The sequence below is a fragment of the Mastomys coucha genome, unplaced genomic scaffold (assembly GCF_008632895.1).
Source record: "Mastomys coucha isolate ucsf_1 unplaced genomic scaffold, UCSF_Mcou_1 pScaffold21, whole genome shotgun sequence".
In the NCBI taxonomy this organism is placed as follows: Eukaryota; Metazoa; Chordata; class Mammalia; order Rodentia; family Muridae; genus Mastomys; species Mastomys coucha.
Window position 1 is genome coordinate 58,780,735 of NW_022196904.1, and position 15,516 is coordinate 58,796,250.

Here is a 15,516-nt window from a genome sequence, read left to right on the forward strand (position 1 = left end):
GGGGAAGAAAAGCGGCAGCTTTTCTGAGTCTGGTCTCGAAGTTGCAAACAGGGCCAACACGACAAGTCTAGTTAAAAAGAGACAATTCATGGTCTTAAGGTGTTTTATTGTAGAAAGAGAGAGAAAAAGGGTAGAGAAGTAGAGGCCAGCCATGGCCACATGGAGAAAAGGGGAAGGGAAGAGGAGAAAGTGAAGATAGGAAGAGTAAGAGGCTAAGAGGGAAAAGAGAGAGAAGAGAAGGGAGGGGGCAAACTGCCCTTTATATGGTGGGTGGGGTACCTGTCTGTGGGGCGGGGCATACCTGGCTGTGGTCAGATGACTGTAGGGGTGGAATCCAGCCAGAATGCTGGGAGCTGGGGCATTGTGGAGCCAGAGCATAATGGAGTAAGGGCTCATGGTACCAGCCATTTATGCTTGGGAACGTGTCTCCACTGTTGCGTCCCTTGTGGAATCTTCCACTGAGTCTCCGGAAGTTAAGACTCGCTCAACCAAAACACGGACTGCTTTTCACAGCCCAACAGGGTGTGTGTGTGTGTGTGTGGGGCGGTTCTGTTAACTAATTGGAAGTGGTCTAGGTTCTAGAAGGAAGAATGAGTGAAGATCCAGGAGCCATGAAGCACAGCTGAACACGTATGTGGTAATTACCAAGTCATTCCCCTGCTCAAGTGAACATTCACATACGGCCAAGTCTCCTTCAGTACAGATAGGGAGATCTTAGTGGTACCTTGACTCTCCCAAGGTGCTCTAATATTTCTGCTCAGTTGTTATCATTTTGGAGGGGCAGATATATCTGGCACAGAAGAAAGGGACAGTGGTCATGGAGAAAAATGAAGGCTTTATGAATTTGGAGAAGGGACAATGCTTCATTGCTCTGTATCTCTGAGTTGATTTCCTCCTTCCTTCCTCAGTTGTCAGGTAGGTGGCAGGCCTTTGGCAAGGTCCCCTGAGTGAGAGTATACGCTGTCTCCATGATCTGAATATTCAAAGCAGTCCATCCTTCAGGCTGAGCGACTGCAGCAGCTGGGAAAAGCCACAGCAGGATGAAAGTGTCACGGATGTGGGGGACCCATCTAGGTGGCCTCTGGCTTCTCCCACAGAGGGCCTCTGAGGTCACCAGCTGACTTGTGGAAAGCCACTTTCAGCAGTAATCATAAAGACAGCATCCTGGAGATTATTTTTTATGAGGATGTGGGGCACCCACAGACATAAAAAGGAGAGAAATGCTTGTTAGTTATGGCGAAGGTGAAAGGCTTAGAAAACTGATTAGCGTAGCAGTGTGGTCAGATGGAAATGAAAGCTCAGAAGCATAACCGTTAATTGGGTGCTTACCTACTAATTTGAGCTCGGATGTCAGTAGTACTGCACTCCATTTCAAACTCAGGGTCAGACTTTAACGCTACATCATAAATTACGTAAAGGCACAACACTAACAATTAGATAATTATGGAGACCCATGCTGTTGCAATTTAACTGGGCAAGTTCAGGGCAAACATGACAGGAGTAGGCTTAACCCTCAGACTGCTGGCAGGAGTTTCTCAGCTGAGCAGCACAGGATGCTCCCATTGGCTGGATCTCAAAACCTATGGGTTAAATAATTTCTTTCCAGTAGCTGGCTTCTTCAGATGACCTGAGCAGACTCAGAAGAAATATTAGAGAGGTGTTAATTATGCTTTAGAAAAATCCAGCCTTTAAATCCACACCAGGGAAAGCACCTGGAGGTGGGTTGGGTTCCAGCTAAACTTTAAGCTGAAGCTTAAAATCAAAGCTTCTCTCTCCCCCCCTCTCTCTCCCTCCCTCCCCCCCCTCTCTCTCACACACACACACAAAACCATGAGACTTTCTGTAGATAGAATATGTGAATGTTCAATCCTAGCTCTCCCACATTAACATATGAATCAAAATAGAAGTCTCAAGGTCAATGTTTTATTCTCATTGTACTCTTGCTGGCAAACTAGTGCCTGCTGCAATCAGTGATAAAGGCGGACATATCCCCCGTGAATCCCACGGCTGTGCTGGGATTTCTGGGAAGTTCATCACTCACTCATTGGCTTGTTTATCGGTGGTCTTGAGAACATCTGAGTGCTGGGTATGGGGGATGTTAAAAATAAGCATCTGAGCTTGCTCTGACTACTGGTGGAGACCAGAGGCTGTGGAGGGTCGGTTCACATGCATGTAATATGGTGTGGTTAGGTTCTCTCTGACAAGGGGAAAGTTTGAGAAAGGGTGGAACCATGCCGTGTTTCCCCTCCCTCCACAAAGGGTGTTTTTGAAGAAACAGATAAAGCTAAGAGTCTACAAAATTGGCCCAGTAAGTGGCTTGTGTCTAAAGGGAAGAAAGTAAAATAAAGGTCAGTTTCATCGACACTCATGTTTTGGAACTGCATATTGTCTGCCAAATGAAATCGTATTTTAACTTTAAAAACATAAAATTATATAGCAGAATCTTAGTATGTGAATAGTTATAAATAGATTGGTTTCTTCTGTCTCTTTTTGTTTAAAAAACTAACATGTGATCAGCTCAGGTGTTTCTACACATTCTAGATTCAAGGACTGTGGAATTCAGGAATACTGGATCCAGTGGGCATTCCATTCGCTTTATGTATAAGATTTTCTCAGGGCTTTGAGGTCCAAACCGGAAGGGGCGTGGCTCAGAGAAAGAACCCAGACCTGGAGAAAGAAAGGGAGCTCCACTGATGATCTGATGATCCCTATGGATTTATCATATCGGCATCAGTTGTACAACACAAAGGAAACTTCTGTGTGGTCCTTTTCATGTGGGTAGACGTATATGTATATACGTACGTACATAGTGCGGTTTGTACGCATGCGCATTTGTACCAGCAGACTAGCATAACTGAAGAGTGGTACAGAGTAGCACGAGTTAGAATCTTACTCTTAGTGAAGAGAGATCTTCCACTGTGATTCTACTTAAGGGTGGGTGAAAGGATGGGACCCCCAGATAGCTCACCTCTCTTCTTTGGGCACCGAGCTAGGGCTGATCTTGCAAGGCAAGAGAACAGTTCTGGTTAGTCAGCTTTTCATGTCGTTCTACTAAGTGGTCATATCTAGGGTCATTTAAGTATGGAAAGATTTCCCTCATTTTACGGTCCCAAAGTAACTTGCATATGAAAACTGATTATATAGAACACAAAAACAGGCCTTTAAAGTATAGGGAGTTGAGGTAGAGCTTTAATCAATGGCAGTGATGGCGAGTGTAACACAAAGTAAGAAAGAATAGCATTCCCCTCACGTAATTCCTGAGCAAGACAGAGTAGAGTCATCACTAGGCTAGCACCTAGTCACGTGCATTGTCTGCAGCCCCTTTCACTCCCGCATTGGTTTGTCCTTCTGTGTTTCACAGCTGCTTGAATGGATTGTTTCAAGACTAAGATTTAGTAAGCTCAATATAGTTCAACTTTCTTAAGCTCAGAGCGCCTTTGAAGCCTGTCAGTGAGTGCTGGTAAATACTTGTAAATGTTCTTGTTGACTACAACCTTCACTTTCCATTTTCTTTTCTTCTTTCTCTTCTCTCCTCCCTCCCTTATCCCTCCATCCCTTATCCCTCCCTCCCTTCTTCCTTCCTGTCTGTCTACCTCAGGGTCTCATCATGAAGCTCAGGCTGGTCTAAAATGTGTGATCCTCCTGTTGGGATTAGAGATCTAGAGTACACACCTAGATAGTATAATGTTTTCTTTTGTGCTCAAGAATCTGTAGTGGCCCAGATTTCGAAACACCTAATGAGTTATCCTTTTCTTGGCAGGGAAGTGGTCCTTTCTGTCCTCACAGCTGTTGCTACAAAGAGAGGAATTAAAGTAAGGGCTCATTTTCAGTTCTGTGTTTGCTAGCATCTGGAGACTTAGCTTTTAGTCAAAATCATGTAGCCGTAAATAATGATAACAACATATAGGGTATTCCCTTATTCATAAACTCTACTAAAATATTAGTGAATATTAGTTTTTCTTCTTTAATCATCTAGGAAAGATGCTGACTTTAAATTTTGGTTTACAGAACACAGCGCTAAGTTAATCACAACTTTTTGTCATCTTTCAGAAGCCAATTCTTGGGAAGAATCATAATTTCAATGCAAGAAGATATATCTATATAGAAGTACTATGTATTGCTTGAAGACTCACTTCTTTATCCATTCCTACTAGATCTTTTTAGTGAGCTTGTCTGTGTATTCAGTGAGCTTATTTAGCTAAGTAGATTATGTTTAACTAATGAAAACAGAGTGGTGCCTATTCTCCAATATGCTGCTTACTCTCTCCTTGTCAGGCTGGTACCTAAGTTACTACACACTGTCTTTCCTATACTTATTTTGCCATAAATGATGCTGAAGACTAAATGAACAGAAATTTTCTTCTGTAGTATGGTCACCCTCTGATTTCCTCCTTTCTATTTCTCTTCCTGCCTAGGAGGTAACAAGGTAGATTCTTCTTTTCACTTTGCATATAATGCAACGCCTTGCAAGATGTCTCTTTAGTATGCCAAAGGTCACCTCGTTCTTTATAAAAGTGGCTTCTGTTCTGTAGGTGGACCATTGCTTGTGAAGCTGCCTTTCAAAGATTGATGTTTAAGGGCATTCTAACTTACTGCCTTTGAAAACGATACCACAATATAAAGATTCTTGGTGGTGAGTATTTGTGCCTTGAAGGAGATATTACTGGAGATGTACAGTATCAGGACAAAAGTATCATAAATCTATTCTCCAAAGAAAGAATTGTCAGTGGGTCAGTTATGGACACGAACTACTCTTCCAAAGATATCTTGAGATAGATCTTGATGCGATAGAGCTATGTTCAGATGAGGAAAGAAATGAAAGAAACACTAAAGGAGGAAGGTGAGTGAAGATAGAAGGAGGCATGCTGCTTATCAGATAGAAAGGGTTGTCTTGTGCTGTGTGATACCCAAGTACTGGAACTAACAGGGGGACGGGAGCTTCAGGCAGGAACTTTAGGACTCAGTATTAAATTTTTTTCCTTAAGGAGTTTGCGAAACATGAAGCCCTTTGTTTCATAGGAGACAAGACCCTTCTTGCTAAATGTGTTCAAATCAAGGTTGGTTCTGTTTGGCTCTATCTTGAGCATACATATATGTTTCTGTATTTGTCTATGTATATGCATGTGCCTATGCTCATGTGTGCTCGTGTTTGTGAATGTCTACAATGATGAATGTGAACTAGTTACAAATATCTATGAATGTGTGAATTTGTATAGGGAAGTTGTATAAAGTTGTCCCTTTGCAAATGCCTGAGATATTGATTTAATAAATAAATCAAACTATGCAAATTATAGCTCATTTAAGATGTAAAGTTTTGTTTTCCTCAAAGTTACCAAGGTAAATTTTGATTGTCACCTTGATTAAGATTGAGTAATACATAGTGTAACCAACCATTCTTTGATTGGATTTGGGGCTTAGTTCACAGAAAGCAGTCCTTGAGTGGTATTGTAAACCTGGTCACACATAATTGGGGAAGTCATAGATCCTAGTGGGGAACTAAATACTGTTATTTTGCTAAAGTAACATAGCATCACATTGTATTCTAAATTTTTGTGTTTCTATGAATTGTCAAATTCTATCTTCAACCTTAATCAGAGAAGCCTCTTTTTTCAGTGCAGTGTGGTGAGGCTGCACAAGGTACCCAGAGAGTGACAGATGAGGGGCCCCTTTGCCTTAAGTAAAATATTTGTATCAAATACTCCAAGGCTCAGAGAACATTGAGGGTGAGGTGCAGAAAGGAGGCAAGAGGTGGAAGATTGGAAAAGGGGGGCAAGATGTAATCTTCTATGAAAGATACAGCCACTACAATGCTGAAGTCACAGGAGCTGTGTGAGGCGCCTGTAGTGGATCTGCACAAGTGCTGATATTGAGCAGTGCTGGGAGGAGGCCTTGGGGGGCCCGACCCTCTCTGTTCAATGCTTTGCTACTGATAGATTCAGGGAGAGGTAGAGTCAATTTTCTTCAGTTGTGAACCTAATGGTGAACCTGCCAGGCTCCAAGGAAAACTTCCAATTCAGTGATCACAGTGATGACCTTGGTTAAACTGAATTTGTCATAAAACAATGCCATGTGTTCTTAGCCTGTGCGTGGGACTGGTAGGAAGGGCTAACAGGGATGAGTGAAGAAAATAAATGGGGGTGGGGGAAGAAAATAAGCAAAATTATAAATTATCAACAACCAAAACCAAACAAACAAAAATTAAATTTAATTAGTTAAAGAAAAGCACCTAGAAGATTTCCAAAGCCCACCTCTGGATGTGTGTGTCTATGTTTGTGTATCTGTATGTGTGTGTGTCTATGTTTGTGTATCTGTATGTGTGTGTGTCTATGTTTGTGTATCTGTATGTGTGTGTGTCTATGTTTGTATATCTGTATGTGTGTGTGTCTATGTTTGTGTATCTGTATGTGTGTGTGTATGTTTGTGTATCTGTATGTGTGTGTGTCTATTTGTATATCTGTATGTGTGTGAGTGTGTGTGTATGTATGTGTGTGTGTCTGTGTATTTGTATGTGTGAGTGTGTATGTATATGTCTATCTGTATGTATGAGTGTGTGTGTGTGTGTGAGTGTGAGTGTGTGTGTGTGTGTGTGTGTGTGTGTGTGTGTGCATAAGTAGGTGATGTGGATATATGTGAATATGAGTGGGGAGAAAAGAATCAAGGGAGAAGCCATCTTGATATTTAGCAAACTGGACTGTGGGAGCTAAGAGTAGGTTCCTGAGAAGAAGTTTGTCATGTTTTATTTTTATTTTTTTTCAACTTGACATAAGCCAGAGTAATTTGGGAAGTGGAAACCTTAATTTAGTCTATGTTTGTGTGTGTGTTTGTATTTGTGTGTATGAGTGTCTATTTGTGTTTGTGTGTTATGTGTATGTGAATGTCTGTAAGTGTGCGTTTTCCCCTCCCTTCTTTCCCATTTTCCGAGCTTCTAGTTCACAGATAAGTGAAGAGCAACCCTGTGTTCCCACTGTCAAGTGCAGGGACCAGTCAGCCTTGGACTCCACCTTTTGAAGATATATGTAAAAAGTAAACCCTTCCTCCTTCAGGTTGCTTATGTCAGATGTTTTGTTCCTGAAGATGAAATGCTGAGGACTCCAACCTCTCAAGGGGAGGAAAGTTGTGGATTCCCGACTTCACCGACCATCCGTGAGTCCCTTACTACAAGGCAGACACAGCACAAAGCTGCAGTGGATGTATAGATGAACAAGGGTCTCTGAACATATTGTATACATAGCTTCAGTGGTAGCACTGAGAGGCAAGGGATTGTACGTTGTATGTGCTGCAGGATGTCGTGAGTGGGGGTGGGTCCAGGCTGGAGTGGGGATGGGTCTAGACTTCAGTCTGGAGGGTTACCATTCACTAATGAACTAACAAGGATGAATTCCTTAGTTAGCCTGGGGAGAGAATGTCAAGCCAGGGCCCTGGAAGCTTAGAAAGTGCAGGTGTCTTGGGGTGCGTTCTTCCTGTATGGAGCCTACAGAGAAAGCAGATGAAAGAAATTCTCTTTGGGTCTGCTAAAGACATGGGGCTTTAAGATCGATGACATTTGGAAGGTTCTTAGTAGGAGACATCCATTAGATGCTTTCCCTGGCACTATGGCAGAGGGTTCCCAGTGGTGGGGTTGACATATTACAGGATATTTAACAGCATCCCTAGCCTCTCTAGTCACTGGTTGGCAATAGCACCACCATGAGTGCCAAGATAGGGAATTAAAAAATTACCTTCAGACATTGCCAAACTTCCCCTGGGGAGTAGATGGTGAGGAGAGTTGCTGCTGGTTGAGAACTCTGGTCTTTAAGGGATAAAATAATATTTTAATCTGAATTATATAGGAGATAGATAAAAGTGTGGTTAGGAGGTATTAGGTAAAATTGGCAGGTTTTAGGTAGATGTGAATATGAGGCAGAAGAAAGGAATAAAGGATGAATCCACTTTGAGATTAAGCAAACTGAATTGTGGAAGTTAAGAGTAGTTACCTAAGAAGAAGTAACGTGAGGGTTGTAAGCTGAAATAAACCCCTTCCACTCCATATTGGTCCTGGCCATTGTGTTTTGTCATAAAAATAGAAACCTTAACTAAGACAGTGATGAGTTCCATTTTGGAGAACTCTGACTTTGAAGAGCCTGAAGGGCATCCACTAAAGCATGCATGAATCCTGGGTTCACAAGAGTCTTAGACAGGCCCTGACTCAGAGTTTGGCAAGCAAAGTCCATCAACCCATAACGGGTGGTTGAAATCATGCCCTTCGTGGCTTATTAATAGTATCACAGAATTGCAAGTCTTGGGTGCGTTTACCAGTTGCATTTCTCATCCCTGAGACAAAACAACTGGTGGAAACAATTTCCTGGAAGAAAGATTCGTTTTAGTTTATGACTTCAGAAGGTTTGTTCCATGGTTACTTAACTTCATACACTTGGGCAAAAACTGTGGAGGAGGAAACATAAGGGGGAAGTTTCCACTTTTTGATGGATAAGAAGGAAAGAGTGAAAAGGGTCAGGGATAATATACACTCCAGGAGCTGCTGCAGTGACCTACTTCCATCAGCTGGTACCCATTTCCTAATGTTCCCAGTGTCTCCCAATACTGCACCCTAGCTATCAATCAAACATTGAAAACCTGAGCCTGTACATGTCATCCTAAAACTATGATAGTACACAAGAGTTTGAGACACTGTATATAGGAATGTGTAGCCAGCTACGGATGCTCAGCACTGCCTGGCCATCCCCAATGGCCACCACACTGGGGAGAGATCCACATGGCTTCCTGGCTAAGGAGGGAAGGCCCAGCAAGCCTGACCTTTCCTGCTCTCAGCAGCTGAAGTGCTTCTTAAGTGATGGCTGAATGGTGGAAGCTATTACTCTAACTGTAATTTGTAATGGCTTTCTATCGCTTTTGAGAGAGCTGGGGCTCCTTGGGATGAAAGGTGACTTTTAAAAGTCAGTAATTATACTTCCAGTGAAAATGTGTCTCTGGCAAGGCGCATAACTATAGTATGCAGGGCATCCAAGAATTCTCTCCTGGACAGGGCTTAGATTAATCATGGTTTCAATGCCCAGAGAACATGTTCTCAGTAGTTAACCATCCTCTTCCCTGCTCCTTAAACTGTGGACCTTGTAATCAAAAAACAGGCACACCTTCAACTATAGCAGGCTGCTGTACTAAATAAAAAATTATAGTTATTATACACAGACTTCATACAGAGCAAAGTCTAGTTACAACACATCTGGTCAACTCCATTAAAGAACTGAGTTATGTTCAGCTTGTGTTTTAATTAGCCCGTGATAAACAAAGAATCAAAGGCTATTCCGCTCTGGTGGTTTTGATATTTACGACTGCCTTCACCTGCACTTACACACAGGTTTATGGAGTGTAAGAAAAGGGAAGAGTCCGAGTGGTGTTGTCTAGACCATTTACTGTTTGTAGATCAGTTAGGAGGTTTGTTTCTAGGCCAGCCAGATGTAGTCACTGGCCTTCCGAGCTCATGGGATGCTGTGTTTTCAAACCATTTGGGGCAAAGATAGTTTCATCTTCCAGGACAGGATTCAATATCAGAGCTTCAAGATCGCTCAGATTTCTCTGTAGCTTGTGAAGCCAGTTTAAAGACAGTGTAGTTTAGAAAAAAAGAATATATTCTCTGAGGTGATATCCAAGCAAAACCCAGTGCTTCTGATTGGTGTCAGGTCTCGGGACCCAATGAGTGGATATTGAACCCCTAAACACTTCCATCCCTAGTCCACCTAACCAGCTTCACAGTGTAAAAAATGCTGAGCAGGTCAATGGGAAAGGCTCTCAGAAATTTTGCTGTAAAATCTTCTGGATTTTGATATCAATCAGATGGAGGTAGAGAGGTAGCTCAGTTGTAGAGTGCTTACTGAGCACCCATAAAGCCCTGGATACCATCCCTAACACTGCATAAAGTCAGGTGTGGTAGTTTTGTCTCTACTCTTAGCCCTCAGGAGGAGACAGAAGAATCAGAAGTTCAAGACCATCCTCGGCTGCATAGGAAGATCAGGGCCAGCAGGGATACTCAAGACACGGTCCGGGAAGCAGAAGACCTTGTCTTTTGTTTTTTAAATCTATCGCATGCATACTCTAGTTCTGCAAGTTTCTTGTAAAGAATTCATTTATATGTAACCCATTTCTAGTGGTATGGAGGAGTCACAGGCTGAGCCTGGGAAGCTGGTTTAGAGGAAGCCATCTTTAGTGGTTCCTGAACATTGGGCTTTTTGGAAGAATTCATGCCCACCTCCTTGCTGCTCCAAGATGACCCTTGTCAGCCTCCATACAGGCACTGATGTAGGATTTGGATCCACTTCTTTATTGTTTTTTTCCAGCTAATGTCCCTGTCCCTCTTTTCTTTTAAAAAGACCCATGTCTGGAAGTCTAGTAAACAGGAAGGAAATACAAAATGCCTTAGTGTGCATGTGTGCATTGTAATCGCCATTTCTACTAAGGAGTGGGGTACCATAGCACCCACACTCATCCCTCAACTTTCCTTTCAATTCTTTTCCTTCCCTGTTTCCCCAAAGGAACCATAATGGATCCAAATCAGACTAATTTCATAAAAGCATATTTCAGATAGTTTCCAGAACAGAATGCATTTTCTCTCACTTCTCTGAGGTTCATGCATGCAGTCATACGCAGTAAGTTCTTCATGGCTATAGTTCTTCTTTCCTTAAACGCGGTATGATATTCCTATTTGAATACATAGTTCACTTTGTTCAGGTTATTGTTGTTGGAAATCTGCTTGTATATAGTTTGGGTGTGTTGTGAATAAGGATTGGACATTTGCTTGCATATGGCACATGCAAGCATTTCTCTTCTGCCATGTCCAGCTAACTGGTGGGCTGACCTCTGATAAACCAGGGTACTTTGTATGGTTTGAATAATGTTCATGAAGTCAGCCCTGACTTAGTCTTTAGGTTTCATCTCCACTGTATGGGTGTAGGATGTGTGCCATAAGCTTCGCCATTCATGATCTCCCAGTGCTGTCTCTTTGTAAGCCAGTGTTCACCATTAGCTGCCTGACGTTAGTGGGACACACCATCCTTCAGACTAGCAACTCACAGTATGGTCCCTGTAATTGCAGCATAACCACCAAGGAATTTGTGAAAAATTTGTGAAAAAATTTTTTTACTCCTAAACCCACAGTCAAATTAAGGACTTATCCCAGCACTGGGCACTTAAGAGGTCTTCTGGAAAATTCTCATGCCTACTCAAATCCATTTTCCATCTGCATCGCATCTCTCAGTATCCACAAAACAAGAGGTACCCAGAAGGAAATGGATTTAGTTATTTTCCATTCATCTAACCTATTCTTGCTGAGCTCTTGTTAAGTCCCGAGCTCAGGAAGCATCAGGGATGTGAAGATGAGTTAGTGACTGTCCTTGACCTTAGGAAGGTCAGGGTCAGCAGATGGATAGTGTATAAGGTGATGGGTGCTGTGGAAATGGGAGAAGGGGGAACAACCACTTCTCCCAGGTAGGTCTGAACATGTTCCATGTAGGAGATTAGCTATGCATTTCAATACTAATTGAATTAAATCACCGAGTAGCTTCCTAAGGTGGTACCAGCTAATGTTTGCACACAGCTGGTGGCTGTTTGCTTCTTAGACGTGAAAGTATGGTAATTGTGTTACTCTAACTTCTGAGACCAGGTGCTTAGAACATACTAGATGACCACTAAATGTTGAATAAATAGTTTTTCTATATTTGTTTCTTGGGGATTTTGCATTTCATAGTTCGACCTTCGATTAGGAGGTATCTGCTGCACGGGGTAACTCTACTATCTGCTGAGTCAAGGAGGTGAATGGAAATACACATCCCATGGACGCTGATAACAAACTCAGTCTCTTGATGTCCCTAGGCTGGCTTTAGTGTTCCTAGTGGTTGTAGCTCCTACAAATCCTACCATATTTCTGGTGGCTGCAGTCCCTAGATGATGACTAATATTAACTTAGTTGTATCAGCAAGCATTTAAATACTTGCTAAGGGCTATCCAAATAGGGGCTGCACCAGACTGTATGTTTGGCCTGTCTGACCCAAGGAAGGACGGTCATGAGAAGGCTCTTCTCAGTTCTTTGGAGTGTTTTATATGAGGTAAAAAGGGTTCTTTGATGGCAGTATATAACACACTGAAACCAGATAGATGAAAGGCAGTCTTATGGTTACTCACACTTGGGAATGATAGGATGCTGCCAGCAAGAACCGCGGAGGAGACTGCCCCAGGGACAAGCTAACTGAGGCTCATTCTACAGGGACAGCTTCTGTATGGAAAACAGGGCGGGGATGACAGGGCTCAGGTGCTTCAAGAGGGGGTGTGTGATTGGAGGGAATGTGTGGGAACTGAGATGTAGTGACCCCTGTTCTGGCTAGTAACCAGTGCCAGTACCTGGCCCTGGACTTAGTAGAGCAGGTGTATAGTGGCCTGGAAGTGTGGTAGTGTGGTAAAGGATGTGATAGAGATGTAGACTTAATCAGCTGCTTTGGATGAAGAATTGGCCAGTCTCAAGTTAGGGTCTCAAAACCGAAAGAAGGCAGCATTTTAGGACAAAACATTGTATTTACATAGAAAAGACCATGGGACAATGAAATCCCACTTTGCTGTTAGTGATGGCCTCTGACCCTTTGTCACCAACTTCTCTACCTGTGTAGCAGAAAGGTTTTGAGTGCTTCCGAACAAAAGGAATTCTGCTGCAGCTTAGCAAGTTAGGTTACAGATAGTATTTCCATCGTACTGAAGAAATGAGACAGGCTCACAGACCTCAACTTCAAGTTACTTGTGATGGAAGATAGGGTTGGAACATTGGGGTTGGCCAAATAAACACTCTTGGCCTTTGTTTGAAGTAAAACCAATCTACAAGACCTGGCTGTGTTAGCCAACAGTGCTTTAGCACAGAGTTTGCACACCTTTTCTGGGGAACAGGTCTTAGAGGGAAGTGGCCTGTTTACCTGTCTTAGGGATTCCAGTTAATGTTAGCAATGCTCCAGTGGCTTTTTTCCCCCCTATGGTGAGTCAGTGTACCATCTAGCCAAGCAAGGGATAAGAGTAATGCCACAAACAAACTTCTGGGATTTTGGAGTCCATCTGTTTTTCTTTACTGGAAGCCATAAGTATGCAGGAATTAGGGGGAGGGGGTTGAGCTCCTATCAAAGCCTCCACTCATAACTCTGCAAAGCTGAGGTTTCAGTTTCAGCCTCCAGTTCCTCCTGAGCAGCTACAGCTCTGCTGGCCAGCCTTGCACCTGAGCGCTCTCAAATGTGGCAGCGTGGCTGGACCTGGACATTGAACAAGGGCAGCTAGGTCTAGGCCTCCAAACATTTCCCTTCCCAGTAAAGCTTATGTCTTGCTGGAGTGGCCCAGAGAGGCAGGTTCATTAAGGGAGACTGGACTGCATCTATATTTAGAACATTCACGTCCCAGGATACAGGGGTGGGGTGGTGGAATGTTATTCGTGGTAGGTGTTCTGTCTGGAAGCCTGAACATCTCCGTCCTTCTCATATCAGTCCCGTCTCATAAGTCATTGTTTATTTATTTATTTTTTTTAAAATCAACCAACTTCCACATTAAAAACCAAACCAAACAAGACAGAAGCCATCACCACTGCGCTTATTTTAGCAAGTTTATTTTTTTTAAGAAGATAAAAATCAATACTCTCCCTTGCACAGCTGATCCTGGGGGATGGACCACAAGAATCATAGTTAAATTGCTGCTAGTCTGTCTGTGTGAAAGAAAAGGTCAATATTTTTTTTTTTCTAGGATGAAAGCGTTTTGCTTTCCTCTTGGGAGACAAGAGAATGCGGAGGTGGTAAATTACTGGATTTTGTGCCCAAGTGATTCTGAGGGATCATTCTACCCTTTGAATGAAGACATTCTCCCACTCCCTGCCTGACTCTTCTCTTCATTTCTCACATGCTTAACTTGGAATTTCATCTGGTCTGTGTCACCAACTTATCCTTACAACTGCCCAGCACAACTAACCCCTAAGCTCTGTAATGTAGGATGCAGCTCTGAAGGCTGTCTGTGAGGACTTCAAGTAAGGGACTCTTGGTCATGCGGGGTACTTTGAGATTATGCTAAGGCAACAAACCTCTGATATCAACTGCTTCATACCACCACAGTCGTAACACTTACCCACATTGCATGTCCTCTGATGGTCAGCAGGGACCTCTGTTCATTGGGCTCATTCTGAGATCTTCACTGAAGAAGACCCATGTCACATTTGTCTTTGCAGTGGGATAGCTATAGGGCAACTGAATTAAGTCTCACTCTTAATGCTTTGCCTTTACAGGGTATGGATTGCTTACATTTCATTGGCCTACACCTGACATATGGCGTGTGCCCAGAAGGAAGATAGAATCAGATTGGATGTGAACCACTCTCAGGACCACCACAATGCCAATACCAATAAATTGGAGTTGAAAGCTCAAAAGGCTCTATGAGATACCCTCTTCTGGATTATTCCCAAGGCTCTTAAATTTCTGAAGAGTTCAAGGGTCTTTTCTCTAGCATAGGAGCCTTTTATATATACTCAGTCTCCTGGGAGTTTAATTGGTGAGGGGACCTCACTGCTTCTCAGGGTGACTATTGTGTGTCTGAGTGGCTCTTGGTGAGTTTGGAGCTAGGGCTCTGCTATCCTTGTGGTCCATGGTCCTGGTTATGAAGGTTCTCTCTCTCTCTCTCTCTCTCTGTCTGTCTCTAGAATGGGAGTATTATTCTTATTTGAAGAAGTTGAATTGTGGAATGAATGAAATACAATGAAGTCATCTATACTTGCTATATAACTGCAAACCAAGGCCCTTGCAGTTTTCTGACATAGGCTGATGAAAAACCAAAGGAAAAGTGAACAGTGTGTGTCTCTCTGTGTGTATATGATGATTGTAGATAGAAAAAGTATTAAGTAATTATGAGTACAAGTCTATCTACCCATCTATCCATCCATCTATCATCTATCTGTGTAGTATGTGTGTATGTATCTATCTGTCTATTATCTATCTATCTATCTATCTATCTATCTATCTATCTATCTATCTATCTATATCTATCCTGTTTAGTTTAGTTTAGTTTAGTTTTTCAAGTCCTGGCTGTCCTGGAACTTGCTCTGTAGACCAGGCTGGCCTTAGACTCAGAGATCTGCTTGCCTCTGCTTCTTGAGTGCTGGAATTAAAGTCATGTACCACCATACCCATCTTCTATTTAGTTTTTTTTTTTAACATTTAAAAACATATTTTAATTAAATAGAATTGAATCACATTCTTGTTCCCCTTTTGTAGCACCACTCCTCCCATAGACCCCCTCTTCAATACCTACAATATCTTCTTTGTCGTATTCCTTAAATTTATAAAATATTATAACAATAAAAATAAGTATTATAAAGGTTGTTTGATATAAAACAACAATCAATTTAACAGTCTTATGTAGAATCTCATCTACAGCAATAGTGAAAATACAGTTTTCTCAATATAAATTTTAAATAACTCCAAACATATTAGCTATATACTTAAAAATAATACATCACTA

At 42.3% G+C, this 15,516-nt stretch overlaps 1 long non-coding RNA gene across 7 annotated transcripts in view; it reads left to right on the plus strand.

The window, feature by feature from the left end:
• The first annotated feature begins 359 nt into the window (after nt 1-359).
• The window catches only part of LOC116102377, a 62,600-nt gene continuing 47,443 nt past the window's right edge, over nt 360-15,516 (plus strand). For 2 of the 7 annotated variants that reach the window (XR_004123111.1, XR_004123110.1), the window contains exons 1-2: nt 360-630; nt 7,044-7,143. This is a non-coding gene — a long non-coding RNA (uncharacterized LOC116102377). Of the gene's footprint in view, nt 638-2,645; nt 2,775-3,760; nt 3,813-4,532; nt 4,634-7,043; nt 7,144-14,287; nt 14,441-15,516 lie in introns of those variants that run through there. The other 5 variants (XR_004123115.1, XR_004123114.1, XR_004123112.1 and 2 more) reach the window with 5 other exon arrangements.